At 39.1% G+C, this 19,507-nt stretch overlaps 1 protein-coding gene across 4 annotated transcripts in view; it reads left to right on the top strand.

Moving 5' to 3' along the window:
- The window catches only part of LOC148427798 (synaptotagmin-2-like), a 79,291-nt gene that overhangs the window by 7,000 nt on the left and 52,784 nt on the right, over positions 1-19,507 (top strand). The window lies entirely within an intron of this gene.

Below are 19,507 nucleotides of genomic sequence, written 5' to 3'. Positions count from 1 at the left end.
AGATCAGATAAGTTGGGTAAATAATGGGTAAATTTGCATCGTTTCAGCAGAATACAGGATATATAGAGGTAGTATTCAAGTGTGACAATGAAAAGCCTAAACAGAGTCTCGAGGTAGTTCTTTTCTTTGAAATGAAATGGTATGGTACTGTATGTCTAGAGTACATGTATATTAGTGGGAGATCAACTGGAAAAACTCCATGTGCCCGCCCGCCAGTATCTTGGTTTTGTGCTCACATTTTTTTATTTGTAAGGTATGCATTGAATTTAATTCTTAGTAAATGCGTCATGAAAAAAAAAAAGCTCTTCATGAACATTTCACACGCAGCCCTGAAAATGACTTCTTGCTACAGTGTGGGCTCGACCTCCAGATGCAGGAGGTATTTTGTAATGTTGTTTGCTGGGAACCCATGCGCATCGTGAGATATATGGCTTTTATTTGACCTTAATTTAAATGTCTGCATGGTCTCCTTTTTCATTAGTGAATCTCTGTGAATGCTAGTACTGTATCAGCCATTGACAAGAAAAAGATGAGAGACGGTGGGTGCAGGTGCTCAGGAATGCTGTTCCTTTACCATTTGCATATTCAGAGGCAATGCAGGCAAAGGACACATGATACACAAAGAAATAGACATACAGTACATCAGTGCTCTTACAGTAATGTATTTATTGTGGAAGGCCGGAAAGATATGAAAGAAAAAAAAAGAAAAACAAAGAAACAGACTGTTCATCATGAGCTGATGAATCGATGTGATATCTTTTGCGTTCTTATAGATCAAATGGCATTTGCTTATTTTTTCGGATACTAGCTCTTTTTTTTCTCACTTGAACCTTTTTCTGTAAGTAAAATTTGTTTTAATTAACTTTCAGATTAAAACATGTTTAAATTGTGGGCCTGAGTCCTTTTTTTTCCACGATCGCAAGATGATAGCAAGTATTTTAAGTATTTTGTTACATACAGAATATGTAATTACAGGTTTTCAGGCGTGAAGTTATTATACAGCCATACTATATTTCCTCATTTTACATAGAGTTATAAATTTGACTTGCCTGACTACAATTTATTGAAACAAGAACCAAATCAAGGTAGGGCAGATCTGACTAAACAAAAATAAAAAATTCAGGATAAGACTCGGGAATCCACTATAAGACATATTAGGCTTTTTTGAGGTGCTTATCAGAAGCTTACATGCTGCCTTGCTCGCCTTTTGGCTTTATCATTACCATATGAGGTTCAGGCAGAATGCCAGTACGTTTGTGTCACATCCATTTGTTGAGAAGACAAAGTAAGGCAAAATGTTGAAGCGCCGTTATTTCTTTAAATTGGAGGAAATGGAAGATAAGCATCATGAACAGAGACTTTTTTTTCTAGCTGGGCATCAGACAAAGTGGAGGAAATTATAAGCAGTCTCACATATTCAATGTTGGTACTAATCCTTTAGTCTTCTGTTACTGCTCTTTTTGAAAAGATTTTTTTTTTCTTTTCAATCAAGTTAAATGAGACGAGGTAAGAGATTAGGGCGGGACTGCGACATACTAGCTATCATGACTACCACACATTTCAAAAGTTGCGGGTTTGTTTCCGGGGTCCAGTTATTAAGAATAGCATACGATGTATACAGAACACGAAAGAAATCAGTTTGACCCTTATTTGATTTGGACTTGTACATTGGTTGCACGTGGTTAACGTACAGTCCTTTTCAAATAGTGACGTGATGGTTGGGGGGGCGCATGGGGAAACGGGCTTTGCTTTTGTGCTGTGTAGCGTTATTACATACTGTATCTGTGGCTCTAATTGTCAAATTCTGTGCAGAGTTCTGAACTTTTTCAATTGCTATCAACAACTTAAAAAAAAAACTATCAACACTGTTCTGTTGTCAAGATATTGCTGTTAATCTTCCAGAACAATTTACATTTATTATTTATTCTTTTTTTTCAGCATCAAACGGTTCAGTTGGTCCCAAACGTTTGTAATGTGAATACAGATTTTTATTTTTTTATATTACAGACCATTTGATGCACGTTAAGCAAAGTTTTTTTGCAGATTCAGAATAAGCTATGACCTGTATAAACATCTGAAAGTTAATTTTTTGTTTCTTGTCAATGTTAAAAAGGATACAATTTTAAGTATAATTAAAAATTTCGATATTGATCTGATTTATAGTTACTAGAGTGGGAGGGGGGTGCAACACAAATTGTTTTCTCTTTCCTTGGGAGAGCTTTTAGAAGCACAGACCTTAGATGTTTGAATTAAAAAAAAAAGATCACATTTTATTCATCACATTTCCTTAAACATTAAGGAAAACACACTGTTCAAAAATGTAGCTCGCACTGTAATCAATGTACCATAATATTAAAATAATGACTTTATAGCTCTGCGTTATTTCAGTTTGCTGTGAGTCATGGCTTACATAAGCCTTTTTTCCAACATTACCCAAGATGAAAGCCTGCTGACACATGTACTGTATGACATTTTCGGTCGCTCCGGCGGTTTTCATTGTGACGTGTTTGGGAAAAGGGAGCAAGTGGTAAATGATGTTTAAAATGATGGGATTGGATGTGTTAGTAGGAAGAGGTAAACACAGTACAAGTAACAGAAAAGCATCATTGGCTCCATCATTCGGACAAAGCATACAAGTGGGTATGTTGTCATTATAAATGCAAGGAAAATTCAGTTTAACCAAGTCTGGTGATGTTAGCGTTATCCTCATTTGAATCACTGATTTGATATCAGACGGCAGAGTGCACAAGTAGATTACAGACATGCCCTTCAGTTCCGAGCTCCAGGATTCTAACCCTGTATGGAATTTGTTTCTTCGTCAATGGTGCACAGCAATATTGCGTTTATTTTAAGGAATCAAGGGTTCACCTGAGCTTCTACGTTTAACAACACAAGAACTTTGATGTATTTTTCTTTACTACCAGTAGGCGTGTGCAATGCTTGTAGTCCAATTATCCGATGCACACTTAGACAAACACAATAAACCCAGCAGACTATTAGCTTGCCAAATGTTCACTAACTGATCGAGACCTGACGTTCTAACCGACAAACAATAAGGTAACGACTACCTCTTATTTGTTGACGTATGCATCAGCAGTTTCAGTAATACCGCTGTTGCAGCTGCAAACATCCCAGAGAGCAAATAATGAAGGGCAAGCTATTAAGACTTTGTCAGACACAGATCATTAGTTCGGTTGGATCAAATCTTCTCTAAGGTACCATGGAGATCTGAGCTAACTGATGTTCTATTATGCGAAAGCCGAATAGAGGGCTCTATCAGTAATTGTTAGAACGTCAGCCAGCCCTTAGCCTAAGAAAGAAGGTGTTGGATTATTAAATACGGGGCATTTTGTCTTGAGGAGGCTCAGCTTTGAACACCAATGAGTACAAATGACCATATGACAAAAGGGATAATCATTTGTATGTTCAATCATGTATGTATACAGGTATGCTTAGGTTTGACATAGTTTATTTGAACAATTGTTTCAATAAAAACCTGTTTTTCTGTAGTGAAGGATGGCTAACATAACGTCACACTGACAACTTTCCGCCTTCGTGAAAATTCTTTGTCCAAATTGGCTTTTAAAATACAATGAGTAACATAAAAATCTCAAGCAAGCAATATTCCTGTTTTGAGTCCTATCTGACCAACACTCATCAAGTTGTGGTGGTCGATTCAAAACTGGTTAAATACTGTACATGAAATTTGTGATTATTACCATCTTTATCCATTCACACGGGCACAGGGAGAACATGCAAACCTCACACAGGAAGGCCAGAGCCGGGATCGAGCGCAGACCTCAGAACTGTGAGGTGGATGTGCTAACCGCTCTTTCATCGTGCCTCCCACTTTATATGACTATGATAATATGTTTTTGGATGTGTTATACAATACCCTACAAGTTATTAGTACATGTGCCTTCTTGGCTATCACTTTGTACTGTATTATCCTAATCATAATTATCCTCTTCATAATGTTCATAATCATATAAGCCCGTCCCCTCTCTTCGTAAGAAAGTAAAAAAAAAAAAAAAAAATGCCTTTTGCGTAATCATGTGTTATATAGAAGCATAGCAATGTGTTGTATATTAATAAAAAAATGAGCAATATGTAATATTTTATTAGGTTTAATTCCAGGCCGCCCTGGATTTCCTGTGTGAAGTTTGCAAGTTCTCCCGTGCCCACATGGATTTCCTCAGGGCACTCCAGCTTTCTTCCACATTTCACAAACATGCATGGCAGGTATACTGAACTGTCTGAATTGTCTTTAGGTGAGATTCTGAGCATCCTTGTGTGCTCTGTGATTGGCTAGCAGCTAGTCCAGTGACCCCTGACGTGACCAATATGTCTGGGACGCACACATTTCCACTATGCTTGTTTATTTTGGATAACATGTAAATCAAATTTGAGGAATGAAATATGGTAACCTTAAGATGAAAAGATGATGTGCGTTTCATTGCAAATCTAGCCTTAAAGGGACAGTGTGTAAGATTTTCATTAAAAAGGAATACATTAAATATTTGTAAATTTCAAAAACTTGCAAATGTGTTCTTAAAGAACAACAGTATGTTTTAAAAATACTCATAGGTCTAGTTATCATGAAATTATATTACATGGAGAGTGGCATTCCTCCGGAGGCAGCCATGTTTGTTATAGCTATGGTCAATGGTAAATGCAGCACCCCCTGTTGTCCGTAGTGAAAAACGGCCTAAATCTTACCCACTATCCTTTTCATGCAAGCAAGCAGTTGTTCTGATCACAGTGTGGAAGATTTCCGTCCGCTGTTTCTCCCCTTCTCCTGCCGACATCCATGCCGGCTCCAAGCACACGTCCACGGGCTGAAGGAGACAGTCAAGCCGTCATTTCTTTTTCATAATGAGTCAAATATATGTGTATATATATATATATATATATATATATATATATGTATGTGTGTGTGTATATATATATATATATATATATATATATATATATATATATATATATATATATATATATATATATATATATATATATATATATACACACACACATTGGGTAAAGAACGTCCCAGGTAAGATGATTGACAAATCTCCGAATCATCTCCGAAGACCTCCATTTAAAAGAAACTGGACGGGTCCAAAGATGACAACCCATGGAAGAGTAATGAGGATGTTTGAGCAAATGACGAGCAGGGAGGACGTCCGGGATTTAGATGGGAGGAGACATTTGGTGTGTTAGAGAGTGATGACGACTTTGAGGGCCTCTGGATGAATTCACATTCAACTGTGTCAAAAAATAAAGCATTCAAATTTCAAATCATTTTATTGTAGCAACATTAATTCAAGCATTTGCATCTAAGCACGGGCACATAGCCTCGCACATGCCTGATCCCCCCCTTGCTGCAACGATGTGTTATCCAATATATGATGAAGAATTGTGTCTATAAGTACCATAATTTTGTCATTTTAATAACACACAGCATGTGTTTTAATTGGACAGCCTTAATACGTTTAACCACTAAAGTCAGGTGTAGACTGATACTCATGATTTGTAAAATTCACCCAAATTGAAGTTAAAAAAAGGGAGGGGGGTTGACTAATATCCAAGGTCGACTTGTGCACAGGGCAATACGGTACATTTGGATTATTGGCCAATGTTTGGATGGCATGATGATCTTTAACAAAGTGAGGAAGAGCATGTTTTTACAAGATGCATAATGACCGGCTGAGTTGGCACGGTGTTGCCCCCGATATAAATCTGCCTGGTTTCTGTTCGATATCTGCTTATTCAACTTTTAATTGCTCGCTTTGTCAATTTATGTACAGTAACTCGTTCATGAGATGACATTTAAGACAAGGGATTTTGGGTCATTCAGTAGCAACTCCAAAGGGATTCGCTAGCTCGCTTGTCGGATTAAAATAGATCCATAGCTGTGCATCATCTACTACCAATATGGCTTACTTTCATGTACTTCAATTTCAATGTGAACGTTTTGGCTGCTGAGAAACAAAAGTTGAGACCTGAAAAAGGTTGTTTTGGACATTGTTTTCCGACAACTTTCTCAGGAAAGTTCATATGTTTGCCATTAACTATAAACTTATAACCCAGAGATATGTCTCGTCTGAGGTCGGCGGTGGCGCGATAGAGTGTATGCACATTTTCTTCACCAGCATTTCATCTACCCTTGAGCCCCGATTCACAGACAGACTCAACATAGGCTTAAAGATCAATGCTCCAATGTTCTGACAAGCAGCAGATGGTGCTCGATCCAGTGATTTACTGCTGCATTGCCAGGGGTGTACTTCTCTTTGGCAGCCCTTCTCCTCCTGAATAACTGAGAATCCTTGAGTTGATTGCGGAGAATTTCACATCATGTCATTAATGCTATAAAGGTCCTGTTTTGTCAAGACTATGTAATTGATAAATGTTAAGACGTTAGCTTTCATCTGCAGGGATGATGATAAAGTATTGATCAGTGGGTTTCAAAATGATGAGAACATTTTGTTACTTGTTTTGTTTTGTTCTTCTGCTAAATGAAAAACTTAAGCGCCAACAGATGAACAACACCATTGACTGGTACAGTTGTTTTTGTCAGCGCGATAGCAAGCCAATATTTTGCAAGACAATGGCTCCTGCAGCGTTAATTTGGCCAGAATTGAGGTGCTGTGAGCGTAACACACACTCCTTATTCTTGTTGACTATCCAAAAAACAATTCATGTTTTTTTTTTAAATTTCTTCCTGGTTATATTAATGGGACCTCTTGGTTTAGTCTCACCAGTGAACTCGTGTGTAATTAGTACTATATGTTTATATATAAAATCCAAGCTACTAAAAACTAAAATGAGACAATCATCACCTTGAATTTATTACCTATGTTGTCCAGGTGGCATTCATTAGAAGGGCTTCTATTTACAGCTGATCTCCTAATTGATCTTATTCGGAGTTTAATGATGAACCTAGCTACATCGTTCTAGCAACTGTAAATGAATTTAGGTGGTGTTGATTAGGCTGTCTATGACAATAATCATCTTTAACTTTTTCTCTGAAATTGCTCACATTACATTGAATGTACACCATTCAATGTAATGCGACACCGCAATGAAATATAATTTCATTTTGGGGTAGAACTGTTGATAATGATAATTAAATCTCACAGGCTGAAAACCAGGACTAAGGAAGATTTAGCGTGTGTCATTAATAAAAGACAGCAGTATTTTGCTGTGTTGTATGTTGTGCAGAAACACTATTGTTTTACCGAAATGCATTGATTGCTCTTGTCTTCTCTTTGCTCCGCTCCATTGATCCGTGATGCGGCGCTCAGATTCCGAGGCTACGCGAGGGCAAGTGATAACACACTTGGGTGTGGGACTGTGGCTCTGGAAGCATTCTTAAAGCACAGTCTACCATTTATCACAGAAATATTGCCTTGTTTCTTGCGCGCAGCATTACATCTGCAGGACTGGACGGGCAACACACTAGAACTATCTGCTACACGTTGTCATATTTAAAAGGTAACTGAATCACTTTTAGCTGACATAGTAAATCACTGGATAGCGACACCAGTATGCAAGAGTTTGATTTTAAATCAGGGAAGGAATGTATGCATTAAATTGCATTAAGTTACCCTTCTGTCTCTCCCTGTGTTGGTATGCTTCAGAGGCCATTGCCTAATTTAGGACTTAATGAGAGCTTAATTGAAAATGCACCTCTGTCTACTGTACAGAAGATATGAGTTAAATATTGCAACGGTGCGGGTCAGATCTCTCAGCAACGGATAATATCTCTCTTCATCCGTAAGGTTCTGATATATGTTTCTCTTTCAAATGTAACCACTCCTTTTTTGTCGTAGAATGACTAGTTGTCACCTACAAGGCATGTTAGTATCATGGTGGGAATGAAACAACGTATTAAAGCCACAAGTATTTGTAATTAAATCCGGCATCTTGTGGCTCATGCAGTGTGAGAGACAGAAAGCCATTAAAGCACTGAGACTGACATAATTATGCAGCAACAAGCGTCAGTTTTTAATGTGGCGCAAGTATAGCTCATCATGAGAGGTGAGCTGTCAGCCTCAATTTGGCACCGTGCTTTTCCAAGTTTGGCCCTCGTGATGGATTTCCCTGACAATGTCAAGGTCGAACAATCCCCATGTGTAGACGCTGCTCGTCACTTGCGGCTTGTCGGACGCTTGTCCTACAATGCATTCGACCGCAGAGCCCAAAAAACGGCCCTCGCGACTAGCGAATGTTAAATACCAGTAAATGATTCAAAGTCATACTCACAGTTGCAACAATAACATTAACTTTGGATCTTTTAAGTGGCACTTTCATACAAATTCCATCCAAGCTGCCGCTCTGCCATGTAAACCTGCAATTCAAAGTTTCACTTTTAACACTTGTCATTTTAGATGGCTTTACAGTGGGCAAAAGCTTCAGTGTAGCTTCATACAGTAGATGTGCCAAAATAAGAAACACTAGGCTGAAAACCAAAACCCCGAAAAAATCCCCCTAACAGCTGATTGACTTGGCGAACGGACCGTAACATCGCACATAGGCCTGTAAACGATTGATGAAAATGAAATAAAACTTCAACCTTAAAGAGGACTGATTTTGATGTGCTTCAGTTTTTGTGGAAAATGTTATACACATTATATTCAACAAAGTCCTATTCTTCATTCTGATTCACTGACCACTATCAACCGCTAAAATGGAAGATAAAAGCCCAGGACAGTATTTGATCAAGTATCACAAACATACTGTAGTGACTGTTTCTTGTAATTAAGCGACTATCAAAAGCAATTTCTTCTTGATATGTAAGCTTTAATTGATTGTTAGGAAGCACACATTATTTAGACATTTGCCGTTATTAACGTTTAATGGATTGATGGACTTTTCTTCTGTTTAAGTCTGAACTCCGACTGTGTTTTGAATGCACCCCATACATAGTTAACAAATAGTGCTATTACTGGAGACTTGTGTTGAATCAGAGATGAGTTGATGATTCATTGTGAAGCTTTTCAGGTCTTTGCCATATTGATTTGTGGGGAAAAAAAAGTCAAAGCCACAAGCCTTATAAAACAGCCACACTTGTGACATCTGGTGGTCAATTTGAGTCATAACAGCTACAATACTCAAAATGATTCACTTAAACAGGGCCCGTGCAGCCACCGCTGCGAGATCCCTTTTGTTTTTCTTCGGATTGTTATTTGATTTATATTTTGATATAACACCGATACATTGTCTTACATTCGTCCTTGTCTAATTGGTCTGGCCAAGAATATCGACAAGTACTTGTCAGTGGTTTTTAACCTTTTTTCACTGATGTATCGATCCACCTAGGACATAGGTGTCAGACTCCAGTCCTTGATGGCCGGTATCCTGCAAGTTTTCAAATTTTCTCCCCCCAACGATTTTCTCCCCCACCTGATTCAAATGACTAGTCTATCAGCAAAGTCTACAGGAGCTTGAAAATGATCATTTCAATCAGGTGTGTTTGAGAGAGAAGGTTTTAAAAACACGCAGGATACCGGCGCTCCAGGACAGGCGTTAGACAGCTGTGACTTAGGATGTACCGCTGATCCGGAGTTGATTTGCAGGGGCATCGAATCGAGCAGAGAGGCTCATGCTTCCCTCTCCCCAGCCACTTTGTCCATCTCCTCCGGGGGAATCCCCCAGCGTTCCAAGCCCAGCCGAGACATTGTCTCTCCAGCGTGTCCTGGGTTGTCCCCTGAACCTCCCGCCAGCGGGACATGCCCAAAACACCTAACCAGGAAGGCATTCTGACCAAATGCCCGAGCCACCTCAGCTGGCTCTTCTCAATGTGGAGGAGCAACCTTCAACTCTGAGCTCCTAAGCTTCTCACCCTATCGCTTAAGGAGAGCTCGGACACCCTGCAGAAGAAGCCCACTTTGGCCGCTCTCATATACCCCGAGTTTTTTCAGCCAAGTACACCTTAATGAGCGAAAAACATTTTAATTTGGGGCGGGAGTTGACTGTCTGTGTGTTACTACTCTAACGCCTGTTATTGATGAACAGAACAAATGGGGCCTCTAACTGTTCTGTTCATCAATAAATACGTGAAACTATGTGGCTACTTCTCAACTACTCATTGTCTTCGATAGTAGAGGAATAGTGAGCAGACTTTCTTCTGTGTCCTAACTGTTCTGTTCATCAATAAGTTTGAGCCTAAATGCTCTGTTGACTGTCTGCAAGAACAGAAAAATAAAGGTTTTGTCAGAGGGACCCAAAACCAGGGAAGCGATGTTCAAAGGCAGATATTTAACCCAAAACACCACTTGGGGATGGTAGTTTCCAAGGTACTATCGTAAAATTCCTTAATATAGTGCTTAATTTAGTTCCTGGGAAATAATCTGACAGAGCCGCGATTCTGATAACGGCAACAGTGTCTTGCATGCTCTTATGTTTTCATGTGCGTTTTACGTGTGTTTTTCCCTTGCAAGGTATATTAGTTTTGTGTTTGTTTTTTGTTCTTTGCACGTCATGGCCACCGTAACATTGCCTTTATTGTTATTGTACACAGGTGCACAGTGAAATTGGGAGTGCTGCTCCCATTTGTGTTCATTAATAATATGAACAATAACTAGAATAAATGATATATAAATAAAGAGTGTGTAGGACTGAATAGAAATCATTGTTTCGCAGAAGTGTAACCGTTTGTGTTTTGCTCCAAGATGAATGGACTTGTTGAATTTGAACAGTAGGCATGCAATGAAAATACATTTTACACCATATTTACCATCCCGTTAGTATTTGACCTGGTCTGGGATAGTTCTTAAATAAGATGACAATAATCACTATCAATGTATGCAGAATAAATAGGAGATTGCTCTTGTGGCTCTCTACATAACCATCGCCACTGTACTGTTTGCAAAAGTCAGACACGTGCTCTTTTAGACTGTTTATCACTTGTCAGTCGCGTGTGTATCAGCGTGTGAAAGAAGTGTCATCAATTGCTGGTTTGTGCTGACTGTTAAAGACTCCCACAGTCAACAATCTGTCATGTTGGCAACTAGCATTTTGCTCTTTAGCTCTTGCACGACACTGGGGGAGTGTACAATGCACACTCTTCCCTGTCCGCTGCAAAGGCAACAATACAACTTAGCTTGATATTTCTCACTTCCGTGCCTCTGTTCAGTTTTGTTTGAAAATTCTCTAAATATGTGCACTGCTCTAATTCGACTGCATCTCCAGCAGGCCTTTTTGTACATGAGATTGCTGTCAACTCGACAATTATTTTCAAAAGCCATCGAAAAACAAAGGGCATGTGCATGTCCATTTTTGTAAAGTGTGTGCTTTATCAACGGGCTCCTTCTTAAACGTATTCGCCTGCCTCCTGTCTCTAAGTTAAACCCCTGCATTGCAGCACTGCTAGTGAGATTTCAGCCCCCCTCCCAGCCCGTCGTCGTCACAATAGAGAGATTAAATTTAGGCCACATCCCTCCCATTTGGAAATCACCCACTCCCTCACGTGCACATTTCCTCTTGCTCATACTGTATGTAATGCTGCAGAGGATGCACAGCACCTGACTCAACTCAACAAAACCCCCACTAGTCTCCTGTGGTCTCTCCTTTACCCCCCAACAAGAATCTCGGTGTCTGAGTGGGAAAAACTGTCACGGAGAGCCACGTGTCATAGAGACAAACACGCACACTGAACCAGAGAAAGAGAAAGAGACAACAGAGGGTCCTGAGGGGCTAAAGTAATTCAAGTGCTGGCTGAGAACAGTAATCTTGGTGAAGAATGAAGAGGGCCTGTCATTCGAAACATGGGGACTCCAAAGGTTCATTTGAGAAGCGACACACGTCTGCTACATGAAACTTAATGCAAGGCAGTCCAAATGTTTACTGTGTAGATGAAGGCACTTCCTGAAACGAAAAAGCTCTCCTTCTTTGAACCGCCTTCAAAAGATCATGAATTTGTTGCCTCTGTTGAATGTGGAAATCATTTTGCAATAGCTAAAATAAAAAAAAAAAAAGCAATGCCTGCCAATGATACTATATTCGCACAGTTCTTGTTGGAATTGTTGGATTTGTAGTTGTTAATGATCAGTGTTTTTGTTTAGATTTATACAGTATTTGGTTTTGTTTTATGTTATGTCTCATTTCTTTGGTTCATTTGCTTGTCCTAGTCATTAGATCTTTTGTTTCTACCTGGTAGTCCCTTGTGTCTTCCAGTCAATGTCCTCAGCCACTTGTGTCTTCTTCAGGTCTTCCTCATCGTCTCGTCAATTTATTTGTTTTTAGTTCCCTTGTGGCAGAAGAAGAAACCACACGTTGCTGTTCTAGTATGTCTTTACTATTCGCATGCATACAAAAACCACAACATTGTCAGAAAGTCAGAATGGAAACACCATGGGTGTTTTACTTTTACTGACACCCCGAGTACAAGGTCCATCCATGGGTGGTGTAGATGAAACTTGTCGGACAGGGGGGCAGGAGTAGGGGCCAGAGACTCAGCGGAAAAACCACGTGAGATGCCGTTGCCAGAAGGATGATTTGAGGTGCCGGCGGAGTGGCAGCACTGACCTGGATGGTGGCAGATGCAGCGGGTTTCTGAGGGACGGAGGGCTCTGCTTTGTCCTGGCCTGCACCTGGGCCAGACCCTGCTGCGGCGCCACCATCAGCTGACCCGACTCCATGTGTACCAGTACGTTGCATGTATGGTGAAATCGAGGGACAGCTGGATGGTGTTGGATTGTGGCCTGCTGTTGAGGCCGGACATCCATCGGCGGATGAGGGCACCAGATGTTACCGGTCGACGGCCCGGGTCTCTGGAGCTGGACTGCACCAACCGCTCTCACCAGCGCCTGGACCAGACTGTTGATGGTCGGCTTGAGCCTGAGGGACTGGATAGAGCGCAAGAGGGCACCTGATGGACACGGCGGGGTGCTGGCCGGGACCACCGGGTTCCCGAAGGTCGACTGGCCCTGGTATACCAGCATCTTGCTGTGGTTGAGTGTGTGCTGGGGGTCCGTAGTCATGTGCAGTGACATTGTTAAGGTGGTGGAAATCACCATCAGGCCACCAGGAACCCTCCTTTTTGGGGACTGCAAACTCTTTCTCAGCTGCCAATTTGGCCGCGTCAAGGCGTTGCACTCGGGTATAAACTGGAAGCCTAACAGTTTGGATAAAATCTGGAGGCCTAACAGTTTGGATAAAATCTGGAAGCCTAACAGTTTGGATAAAATCTTCCATTCCATTCATCGTATCAACGTTAAGGTGGAAGTCGTGTGCTGTGTGTTTTAATGGTCCACTACCCAGTCACTTGTTGAATTTACTCTGCCTTCATCGCTCGTTTCCTACTGGGCTTCCACACATTTACCAAACTTTACTTGTGCCACGGCCACAATTCACTGATTGGTTCTTTAACTTTGTATTTGTTCAGCTTTGGCCAGCCTTAGAAATGCGCTTCATGGTGACTCTGCCTAGACTCATTCCAGGAACGTTTCTACACTATAAACCTCGATATTAGCCAAGTAAAATGGTACCATTCAAGTAATTTTTCAAAGCTCAAATATTTTCGTTTTTTACTTAACATGGTAACTGTGTTACTGAAATAATGGGTAGTACCATTGCAAACACGTTGAGCTGAATATAAATAAGAATAGTATCTTTAAAAAATGTATAAGTATGCCTAAACCTGTATCCTTTTTTAACATTAACAAAAGAAAAATGCAATATAAGTCAAATTTCAACAACTTCTAATGATTTTTTTCTATTGTTTGTATGAGTTACAGCTTAGTCTAAAACTGAAAAGAATAACCAAGTGCATCAAAGTGCCTGAAACAAAAACAAAATAATGCACCACTCTAAGGTAACAATTATTGTGACATTTGTGCTAACCCAACCTGTAATATATGTCCTGGATTTGTTGTCATTGCAGAAAATCCTGCGTCACAAAGATAGGATGTTGAAAATGGAGCTATGCTCCTTATTGCTTTAATGGCAGTTTTGATAGCTTCATTACCTCATTTTTGTGTCTGTTACCACGTATTACGCAGCATGGGGGCTAAGTGTGTTAGGAACACCTGTAGTGGTAAACCCATATTCTAAAAGTAAGCGATATTAACATTTTCTCATCATTATTGCAGTCGATCGGTCGATTGCAAATGCAGTATTGGGAGATCGCATTACATCGTGTGACATGCAAACAAAAAACCGGCGCAGACCGCCGAGCTATGAGCTAAGTGCAAATGCCGATATTGACAGGAAGTAATACCTGGACCACTACAAATTAATGCTTTATAAAATTGCACATTGCATTCTCATACTACATCTGTACAAGCAAGCATATACTGTATTTGTTCACACATATGAATATTACTAAAACCGAGAGGATCATGTAAAAGTTATGATGTCTCCAGCTGATTCAATGAAGAGTGGCAATAAGAAGTCGAGTGCTCCTGTTAGAGAACACCGAAAGCTATTCCTTTTGACTCGTTTATTAATTGCTGTCACAATCATCAACTTGAAACACGGATGCTGCGCAATTTCGGGTATTTAGGGTAAAACGAACTCGCGGAAAAACAGGAAGGAAGGAAGGAAAATCAACTGCTTCTAGCGCTTTCAATTACACTGGCGAGGTGTTCACCGATTACTCACAATTTAGGAAATTTGAACGCACAACAAATATATAACTGACGTATATCACACCAAAAAAACATAAAACGTTTACAAAAGACACGATTTATTCTGTTATGCGATAGTTATTACATTGTTGCCAAAGTGTTGGTATGTCTTATACATGCTAACATAAAATGCCAAAATTTGACCCCCAAATTAAGTTTGTGTCTTAGACACGTTGTGCGTCTTATATTTGGAGAATTAAAGTAAACGTTGAGGGTTTGCCATTGCAAGAAAAGCCCTCCCTTCACCTAAACAAAACCAAAACAAAACAACAAGAAAATGATTGAACTAGAAATGCAGATCTTGGGGCACTCCTGCTCTACATAATTGAGTTTTTTTTTTTCCTCCTCTCCTTATTTTATTAACTTGAAATAATGATTTGTGCTAAACATTCACACATGATTTACCATACGATCTTGTAGTAGATTAAAGGAAAATGACATGATATCTTCTCAACTAACTCACTTTGATAATGATGATAATGATAAGGAATCAACAATGATTTCATATGTGAAGGAATTGTACTTTTCCTGACCTTGTGCTTTAGCTCGGCAGTGCTCATTTTGAGTGGTTCAATACAAGGACATGTAATGGCAATGGAGAGCCCTCATTAAATTTCATTTGTTTTCCCCTAGTAAATTGCCGCGTCCTTTGGCGTGGCAAATAGGTAGGGAAACGATCCAATTCTGTTCACCATCTTCCAATTCCATTTTTATCTGAGAATCAGCAAATCAGAGTTTGTCACCCCTTTCATGAAGTCAATTTAAAATCTTGCAAGACTTGTTTTTGACCTTATATTTTTCGTCAGCAGGTGGTAGGAGATTAACGGGATTTTTCTTTTAAACTTTGTAAAGTAGGTTTACAAGAACATTAGACATGAGAAATATAACCTGTCATTTTGTACAAGACGGGCGTTTAAGAAAAACATTGTTTGTAAATACTTGTTTGTTTGTTTTTTTAGTTGACATTTCAATTAAAAAAACAGCTTCTCATTGTCAGAGTGCGGAAGGAGCATTTAAACTGCTATCACAGCTGACGCTCAGTTGGATGCAAACGAATCCTGCTGACATTTTCGCAGTATTTTTCCGTAGTAGTGCGCGTGTATCATGGGTAGAAGCCACACATGGCTTGAGTCTATACATTGGTTTTAGCTACTATCAAGCCATAAAAAAAAATCCATGACTATGTTTAGTATTTTTAGAAATGTTTCTTCCAGCCTCAGCAGGATCCTCTGAAGATTATTACCGTTTGTTCGCCTCACAGACTATTACTTTTCGTGTCCACTATCTGAGATGATGCTGCAATATCAAACAATAGTGCTCCCGAATGCTGCTCTCTATCTCACTAATTCTCTATAAATAGATTGTAGTGTACAGTAGTTTTTCTTCCACAACCTCCGGTGATCACAGTGAAGTTATCATGCAGCTGAAATTCTTGCAGAAGCTCATTTGGCTCCATCTCTTGCTGTTCCGTCTCTCTTACACGAGAGCCTCATTTCGGAGAGTCCATTTGGTGTTTCCTTTTACGCTCGTTGCTAGGTTTAGAATGTCAGCCTCATTGCGGACCTTCCATTTCATGTTTCCTTTTATACTCAATGCTTGGTTTAGAATGTCTTCATGGTGTTATAATTCGTTTTATTTGTTTTGTCAGTCATACATTCCACCTTTCTTTTAACAGCTTTTCCTCGGGTTGGCTATTTTTTTCATCCTTTTTGGACTTTTTGCATTTCGTTTGCCTGTAATCAGTGTTTTGTAGAAATATAAAAGTAATGTGATTACTCCCAAAAGTAATGTAATTACTGTAACATGTAGCATGACTTTATGCTGAAGTGTATAATATTACACACAAAAAATAGTAATATTGTACCTGTTACAAATGAGATTAACACAATGCATGTTTAGCTTGAAAGTGGTGTCTTACAGCTTTAACAATGCATCACTAAGATGTGAAGTTAAGTAATAAAGGGATGAAATTACAAAAAGAAGATTTCGTATCTTTTCTTTTTTTCTCTAAAGGTTTACACTACAATACAGATGAAATGATTTGAACAGGTTTTACACTTAAGCCAACTTTCCACTGGATGTGTAATGAGCGTTATGCGCTACATTTAAAATGGAAAATCCATATTTCCAGTTATGGTGGTGAGAGTAATATAAAATTAATGCAAAAGTAGTAGTGTAATGCATTACATTTCAAATGCACTAATATTGCAATGTAAGTCATTACTTTGAAATGGCAGTAATACGTAATAAATATGCATTACAATTTTGAAGTAACTTGCCCAACACTGCCTGTGTTGATCTATGGTATCAGACAAAAACAACAACAAAAACCCACTACCGATATAACAGATAAACATTTTCCAGGTATTTGACAGCTTTCAATAATGCAATCTGATTCCTTCTCTTGGCATGCACAAATTGAACATACTTATCTACCTCCTTGGATGTTTTTCAAGTGACAATTACAATAAAGCAATTAAGCCCAGTGAGTCATGAAATTGACGGTTTACCAACATGAAAAAAAGGGCCAAGGTTCTGCAGAGAAGCAGTTGAATTGGCTCATCATAAAACATTATTTCCTCCTCTAGCAGCAAGCAGTTAGAAGAAATCACATTTAAGATCACTGTATGGGCACTTTGACATTATGTTTTAGCATCTTAAAAGATAATGCATATAATATAGTGGTCCAGTGAGCTATATTTGAAGATGAACAAAACTTATACTGAGAAAAAAAATGCTTTAAAGGGCCCATGGAATTCTAAACTTTACACTGTTAAAAATATGCATACTGTTTATGTGATAAAATCTTACCTTTGGCACATTGGCAATTTAAGTTCTTAAAAATACAGTGGGCCCCCGCGTTGCGAACTTAATCCGTTCAGCGGCTATGCTCGTAACTCGAATTGCTCGTATGACGAGCAATCCAAACCAATGTTAATTAGTGAATGCGTGCAACGCATGCAAAAACCTTAGGTAAAAACATCACGACTTTATGCACATATTAAAACTGAGTAACATAATCTACTGTACAGTTAAATTAAATAACATAAATATACAAAGGAAAAATGACATTTACCTTTGGGGCGACGTGATGAGCTGGGTGGTGGGTGGAGGCGGAGGGGAGCAGAGACCAACCCGCAGAATTTTTTATTTTTTTTTTCTTAAACGAAAACTTTTGTCAAACAAGAACATATCACCGGCGATTTCCTTCACTTTAATCCATAATAGAAGAAGCCTCTCTATTTTGTTGTTGACCGCGGTCCGTCCCCTGGCAAGAAAAGTCATGCCCTTAGAAGACTTGCTTGCTTTAATAGCTTCCTTGTTCTTGAGAATTGTACCGATTGTGGAGCGGTTACGGCCATACTCACTAGCAAGGTTAACTATGCGTGCGCCTCCTTCGTATTTTTTTTATTATCTCCTGCTTGGTTTCTATTGTCATCATCCTCTTACTTTTTCCTTTACCGCCACTAGCAATTTTAGAAGCCATGTCTAACAGATAAAGTTTGCAAAGTCTTCACAACACACCGACCAGCTGTGCCATCTAGCAGTCGTTATACCAAATGAATGTGTTATTCATCAAATGCAGATTGGCAGTTTACATACAACAAAACTAACGTCAGTGCATTTATACTAATACTACGCTGTATTTACAACTATGGCCTCTCGATCAGGTGCAATTGTGGGAACTGCACCAGCTTTAATTTTGTATTTTATGTAAAATCTACTGTACTACTGATGAATGTTCCCCATTCTACCTTTGTGAAATGACGATCACAAACACCCGTCTGTTTGGCCGTTTGCTCCTTAAAATGAATTCCTACCATCTCTTGTGGAGAATTTCAGCTTTCGGAAGATCAAACTCATACATTTCTTGCAGCCAAACACTACATTTTGCACTGCATGATATTTTGCACTTTCATCCTCATATCTATACAGTTTCTTCCACTCCAGTTACTCAATAATATGCTCGGAATGTAAGTCTATTCATTTATTAATGGTTAATTATTACTGCCCTTATTACTTTATTACTGTTTTGTTTTTGTTTTATTGCCTACTTTTTTATCTGCTCGATTATGGAATGTAGTCTGCTTGGGGAAGTGAGCAGAATAAGAATTTTATTGTGTGGTATTACCATGCATATGACAATAAAACTCTTGAATTTGGAATAAACATTTTTGCCAATTTGACATTTACTACAGTAAAACGTATTAATGAAAAGTTGTTGTTTACTTGGCCTACTAAGGGCAACTTTTCTTCTCCCAACTCTGGTGCAAAAATGAAATTGAAAGTGGCACTGCTGCTCGGATAAGGTAGGCAGGCATAAGTTAAGTATGTGCTGTTGGGACGGCGGCCGTGTAGCAACAGGACGAGGGCGATCCTCGAATAGCCATATCATCCAGCGGCGCCCAGTAGTTTTCTCTGATTAGGCTGGGTTGGTGATGAGAGCGTAGCAACAAGCAGGAATTTTCAAAGATGGGTCAGAAAAGAAAAAACAACACTCTGGGGGTGTTTAGCTTGAGTAATTAGCATTGTAACATGGTTAAAAACTCCAAAAAGCTGAATTACCTTGATACAGTACATCCTTTTTATGTTCCTTTGGTGTTGAACTAACGTTCTTAACACTGTCCATGCATAATTTTGGGAACACTGTTGACCTGTTGTTCTCCCCAACCAGCGAATGACATTTTTAGATTTTTAGTGGTCAATTTTTTTTTTAACCACATTTATAGAGGTATCCCTATGTAAATTTTATACAGCAACTTTAGAAAATAGGTCATCTAACAAAATCAGTTTAATTTTTTGCTCATCTGCCGGCAAATTGAGTGTAATTACATTTTTTTTTTCATGTTGAGTAAAATTCAGCGAACATGGACATT

This window comes from Hippichthys cyanospilos, chromosome 2 (genome assembly GCF_059441005.1).
Source record: "Hippichthys cyanospilos isolate Australia breed blue-spotted pipefish chromosome 2, RoL_Hcya_1.0, whole genome shotgun sequence".
Lineage (NCBI taxonomy): Eukaryota > Metazoa > Chordata > Actinopteri > Syngnathiformes > Syngnathidae > Hippichthys > Hippichthys cyanospilos.
The sequence above is the reverse complement of the archived record's forward strand: the minus strand, read 5'-3'. Positions and strand labels throughout refer to the sequence as shown.